Source organism: Delphinapterus leucas, chromosome 18, assembly GCF_059928025.1.
Source record: "Delphinapterus leucas isolate spDelLeu-1000000601 "Yukka" chromosome 18, BTC_Dleu_Yukka2, whole genome shotgun sequence".
NCBI lineage: Eukaryota > Metazoa > Chordata > Mammalia > Artiodactyla > Monodontidae > Delphinapterus > Delphinapterus leucas.
In genome coordinates, this window is record NC_143146.1 from 65,177,583 (window position 1) to 65,183,602 (window position 6,020).

The following is a 6,020-nucleotide window of genomic DNA, read 5'->3' on the forward strand; positions in this document are numbered from 1 at the left end:
CAGTGAGTAAATAATTTTCACATTTATTATGATGAATCCCACTCATTTATTTCTAGCATCACCATGTGTCAGTGTCTCTTTGCCTTAGAGAACAAATGACTAGAGACTCGATTTCATAAAATTTTAGTTTGAAGCTCATCTCCAACTAGCCCCAGGGAGCAGGGTGTGGGAAAGAATGTAGAGGGAAGGCAGAAAGTCAAGCAATTTTTACTGTTCACAGGAATGCAGTGCAATATGCTCTCTTGGAGCTCTCGGGATTTAAGTATCAGAGGGATTGCTGGCAGCTTGGGTTTGCATATGCAGCACTGTTTTGGAATGCTCATATGGTGTGTGATTGTGCTGTGCCTGGAACTGACAGTGCCATCTGTTCCTTGCTTTATTGAGCAATGAGACTTAGCTTCACTCTCCAAATGAGCACACTTGCATGTACACACACACACACACACACACACACACACACAGAGCCAACCTCCACCCCAGCCTAAACAGAAAACACTTGATGGACTTTCCATTTCAGGTTTTCATCTCAGCAGGAAATTCAGATGAGTTAGGTATCTGAATACAGCCAGACTGAGGTCCTCTTCTTTCATGGAGAACTGTGAGGTCCAAGTGGCTGGGAAACCAGTAATCACCACGTGAAAATCCACTCAGCATGGAAGATGAGTTATAATGACAGATGGTACCAGTCAAAAAAAAAAAAGCTACATAGAAAGAAGCAGGCTGGAAGGGTATCAGTGGTATCAGTATAGAAGTCAGACATGGATGACCTAGTAAAATAGCAATGAGAGATGATCGAAACAATTTTTAAGAATTGTTAAGAAGAACTCTTTTGTTAAGTATACTGTATATTTATCTGCTATTTAGAAACAATAGTCATTTGCTCATATCATCATCTTCATCAAGCAGAAAAACAATGGAGCTCAGCGTTCCATAGATGCTGCTGTGTGGTAGTGGATCACGTGCCCAGAACAGAAACAGAGTTGAGCAACATGATTACTGAGCTATAGGTGCAGAGAACATATGTCCAGTATTTTCTGATTTTCTACATTTTAGGTAATCTTTTTTCCAAAAAAGACTGAAAGATTGACTAAATGTATAAGATAATTTAATGTTTACATAATTGTAAGTCTTTTCACATAAAAAAATTTCACAAATCAAGAAAAGTCCTTTTTTCAGAAGAGGAATCTTGATTTTGGACTCAGAAAATACAGCCATCGTAATGATGGCCTTGAGAATATCGGTGTCAATGCATGTGTGTGGGTGGAGCAATGATCAATTTCAGCAGCATGTTGACATCATCTGAAAAAAAAGTCTTTCATTACAAAACACAGAGAAATGTTGGATAAAATACAAGTATTCTTTCAAGTGTATTAACTGAGCTTGTTACACAGTAAGAAGCAATTCCTTTGGGGCCAAAATGAAAAGGAAACTGCAAACCTGCAAGGTAAGCTTGTAAGCTGACCTGGTGAAAGACTCCCGTTTGTAGGAAGGAGGAAGTTTCAGTAGCCTACGGGCTTCTATTTTATGCCCACAGAGGACTAGATCTTGGGTAACCTGGTGCAAAAAGCTCAAGTCCTAATAGGGTATTTGCGTAGTCTCAAAGTGTCTCCCCTGCAATATGTAGTAATTTACAAAGGGAAAATAATAAATTTACAGAGGAGCTTCCCGGCAGACATTACCTTAGCCAAGTGATCATGGTTAACATGGTGATACCTCTATACTGATGTCAGGTACCCCCTGATAGGGTGCATTGAGGAAGGCACATCACCTCTGTCGTGTCCTTCCCAACGATGCAGGACTTCAGCATAATCATGAGAAAACATGGACCAAACCCAAAGTGAGGGATATTCCACAAAATAACCAAGCATAGAAAGTACCAAGGTCTTGAGAGACAAGGGAAGAAAGAGGCACCGTCACAGATCGAAGGAGATGGAGGAGATGCAACAACTAAATGTAATGTGAGGGGCTTCCCTGGTGGCGCAGTGGTTGAGAATCTGCCTGCCAATGCAGGGGATAAGGGTTCAAGCCCTGGTCCGGAAAGATCCCACATGCTGCGGAGCAACTAAGTCCGTGTGCCACAACTACTGAAGCCTGCGCGCCTAGAGCCTGTGCTCCGCAACAAGAGAAGCCACTGCAGTAAGAAGCCTGCGCACCACAATGAAGAGTAGCCCCCACTCGCTGTAACTAGAGAAAGCCCGCGCGCAGCAACGAAGACCCAATGCAGCCAAAAATAAATAAATAAATATATTTTTAAAAAAATGTAATGTGAGATCCTGCATCGGATCCTAGAACAGAAAAAAGACATTAATTGAAAACCTGGTGAAATCTGTGTTTATCTTATTTATTTTATTAATTTCAGTTAATAGGACTGTAACAAGCTTAATTTCTCTCTTTTGATAAATGTACTGTGTTCATGGAAGATGTTCACATAGGACAAAATTGTATTTGGTTATGGAAGATGTTCACGTAAAGGTGAAGGGTGTGTAAGAACTCCTTATTGTTTTTGCAATTCTTTAAAGCTAAAATTATCTCCAAAAAATTTACTGTTAAAAAAGAAAAAAACATACCAGTGACCCAATGTCCTTGTGGTTATAAAGGGGATCACGAGGAAAAAACGAAACAAGGAAGATGAAATGGGAAAAGAACGCCATTAAATCATGACTAGGAGAATTTATTAAATTCGACTCATATGGTGGACTGGCTGGGCCTCTTTTTCTCCTTCTTCGACTATGACAGATTGTGTAAGAAGGTGTGCAGACACAGCGCCCATTCACTCCTTCCCACTTGCTGGAGTCACCAGCAAGTGACAAACCCCTACTAATGGAAATGCAAACCTCCAAAGGAAGCTATCAGACAAGCAGGCACCATCAGGTTCCAGGTGGCTTGAAATCTCCTGGAAGCAGCTCCTATCTCTTTTAACAAAGCTCTACCCTGGGCACGGTGACTGTAATGGAACCATAAAAGTAACAAGGCATTAAACGAGCCTCAGGCTAAAAAGCCTGGAAAAGTGAAAGTGGGGGGAATATTCAAGTTAATCAAATCCAACTAATGATACATTCAATCAGTGGAAATCTATTACTCCAGGTTGTATGTTCTTTAATACTCCTGAGGGTTTTTTCTCTTACATTCCAGAAAGAATATAAGAAAATATAAAGCAAAATTTTATAAAAATCCAAAGAAAATGAGAGAATACATATTTCTCCCATGAATTAATAGCTCAAGGAGATGAAAAATTTTTAAAGAAAATTCAAGTAGTACAATTAGCAAGCTTTATCTAATGACAACAGTTAGAGAATTCTCATTCTTTAGAAGCATAAATGGAGCTTAACGAAATTGACCATATACGAAGTTAAAAATCATGTCTAAATATACCAGATAGTCTGTGTCAAACATATTACTTTCTCTACCCATTATACAATTAAATTAGAAATCAGAAACACAAAGATAAATAAAGTTCCTCATAACTGTAAGCTTAAAAACAGACTTCAAAGAAGAATCATTATGGAAATAAGGTATTTGGAAATGAATTATAGATACTACCTATGAAAATTTGGATGGAAGTTCATTGCATTATGCAATAAAAGAAGAATTTTAAAAGAATGAGCTAAGCGTGCACTTAAGAAGTTAGAAAAAGAACAGAATAAACCTAAAGAGAATAGAAAGAAAGAATAAGGGCCAATATAGGAAAACCAAGGTATTATAGAAAGAATGAATTGGTTCTTTAGAGAGAAAAATATAGCTCTAGCCATATTGGTTTTTTAAGAAGGAAATTGCAAATAAGCAAGATTAGGAATGAAAAGAGAACATGAATATAGTGTAACAGATGTTACAGAAAGAATAATGGAACACATGTTGGAGGTTGCAAGGATATTAGGAAGCCCCTATTTAGCCTCTCTGGGCTTTGGCTTTTCTTCACTGGCTGCTTCTTTTTTGTTTTATTTTATTTGATATTTTGCTCTTCAAAGCTGAATATTCCATTTTTTCGGTATAAGCTCACCTTCTAGTCTATAGAGGCTCATGCTTGTGGGATCTGTACACCTCTTTAGCCAACAGGGTTGCAGAAAAAGAAAAACAAGTATTCAACCACAGAAGCTCAGAGGAAAGAAAACTCACCCAAGCACAGTGCTCATGAATAACTAGACAGGCGGTATTCCTTCCCCCTTTTCCACTCCTAAGCCTCTTGATACTCTTATGGTCAGTTACAAGTTACTTTTTTCCAAGTCTATCTCCGCACTCATTTCTAGGGTACAAATAACAGACGACTTAATTTGGGCAGTTTGGGAGAAACTGGGGAAAATAGATTTTTCTTTCACTCTGGAGTTCTGATGAGAGCACAGGAGCCGTAGCTATAAAACTATAAAACGACATAGTGAGAATTCCCTGGTGGCGCAGGGGTTAAGAATCTGCCTGCCAATGCAGGGGACACGGGTTCGAGCCCTGGTCTGGGAAGATCCCACATGCCGTGGAGCAACTAAGCCCGTGTGCCACAACTACTGAGCCTGTGTGCCGCAACTACTGAAGACCGCGCACCTAGAGCCCGTGCTCTGCAACAAGAGAAGCCACCACAATGAGAAGCCCGCACATTGCAACAAAGACCCAACACAACCAAAAATTAAAAAAAAAAACAAACCGAAATAGTTTCTGCAGAAATTCCTATCCAAATGAAGGGGCCTACCACATTTTACAGGGGGTTTTACAGAGATAAGGGACACAGTAGACATCACAGTTGCAATCTCAGTCTAGGTCTGTTGGGTTCAAATACTGTCTCATTTTCTGTTACTTCCTTTGAGATTAAAATATTGATTTCCTGTGATGCATCGTTTCTATTTTTATGTGCTATTTCTGTTTTCCATGCTTTGTATGACTGCCATTACAACTTCCAGAATGATACCCACAGAGGTGTCTCTGAATAATTTTACACTAAGGAAGGGGGTTTATTTTTCTTATGAAACCCTAAATGCACAGTGCCTTCATCAGGCTCTGCAGACACAGAGAGGAAACTGCACAGTGAGAGCACATTTTCTCCATAGTGATCTGTCTCTTCAACTTAGAAAAATGAGAGAAAGATGGAGAATTGGACCAAGTATTAACCCTTTCAGCCTGAAATAGTATAGAGACGACTTTACCCCCTTCGGAAGTGCCTCAATTAATATCCTCCAGGATAACAGGAAAAAGTGTGTTTGGGAACGATGACTGCCAATTTCTGTAATGCAGCAAAAAGTATAAAGGTGCACTTTAAGTTCACTGAATTAACAGTAACTTCAATTCTACCCTGTTTTTGAGGTCAAGTCAATGCAGTTTAGTGTGGTTTGAATGAGAAATTTACACTAAGCATCACCATATTTTTATTTATGATATTTTCATCAAACTACCGCATAAAATGCCACAAAATCTCTGTGCCCATAAATGTATTTGTCTTCAAAGTCTTAAGGTAGTGCAAGTGGGATGAAGTCGTTGTAGAGAATACAGTGGGAAGGTACAGGTGGGGACACAGGAAGAAAAAAATATTTCCCTTTCCTCTATGGTTCTCTTACTTTCCCAAATCAGTGGAAGGAGCTTAAAGCATAAGGAAGACTAGGGCAAGCCCCACTCCCCATTCTGTAGACTCCCATCTCTTCCTGCATCAACTATCCTTTCATTGAGAATTTTAAACTCTATCTTCCTCTCAGCAAATATTTACAGTTCTCTCCAGTCCTAAACAGACACAGACAGGCATTCAACACTGTATCCTTTCTAGCTAGCTACCACTTTATTTCTCTTCTCTTCTTAAGCAAGCTTCTTAAAAAATTAAGCACTTTCCTTATCTATCCTTCCTCTCCTCCAGTGGATTTCTCAACCCACAGCAAATTGGCTCCAGTTTTTCCTAATTGATTAACTGAAATCGTTGTTACCGAAGTTGCCAAGAACCTTCTCTTGGCTCAGCCAAATGGCCATTTCATTTGACCTTCTTAAACATGTTTAAGTGCTGAGTACATCCTCTTCTTGAAGTTATTCTTCTGGCTGCTGTAACTTCGGTCATG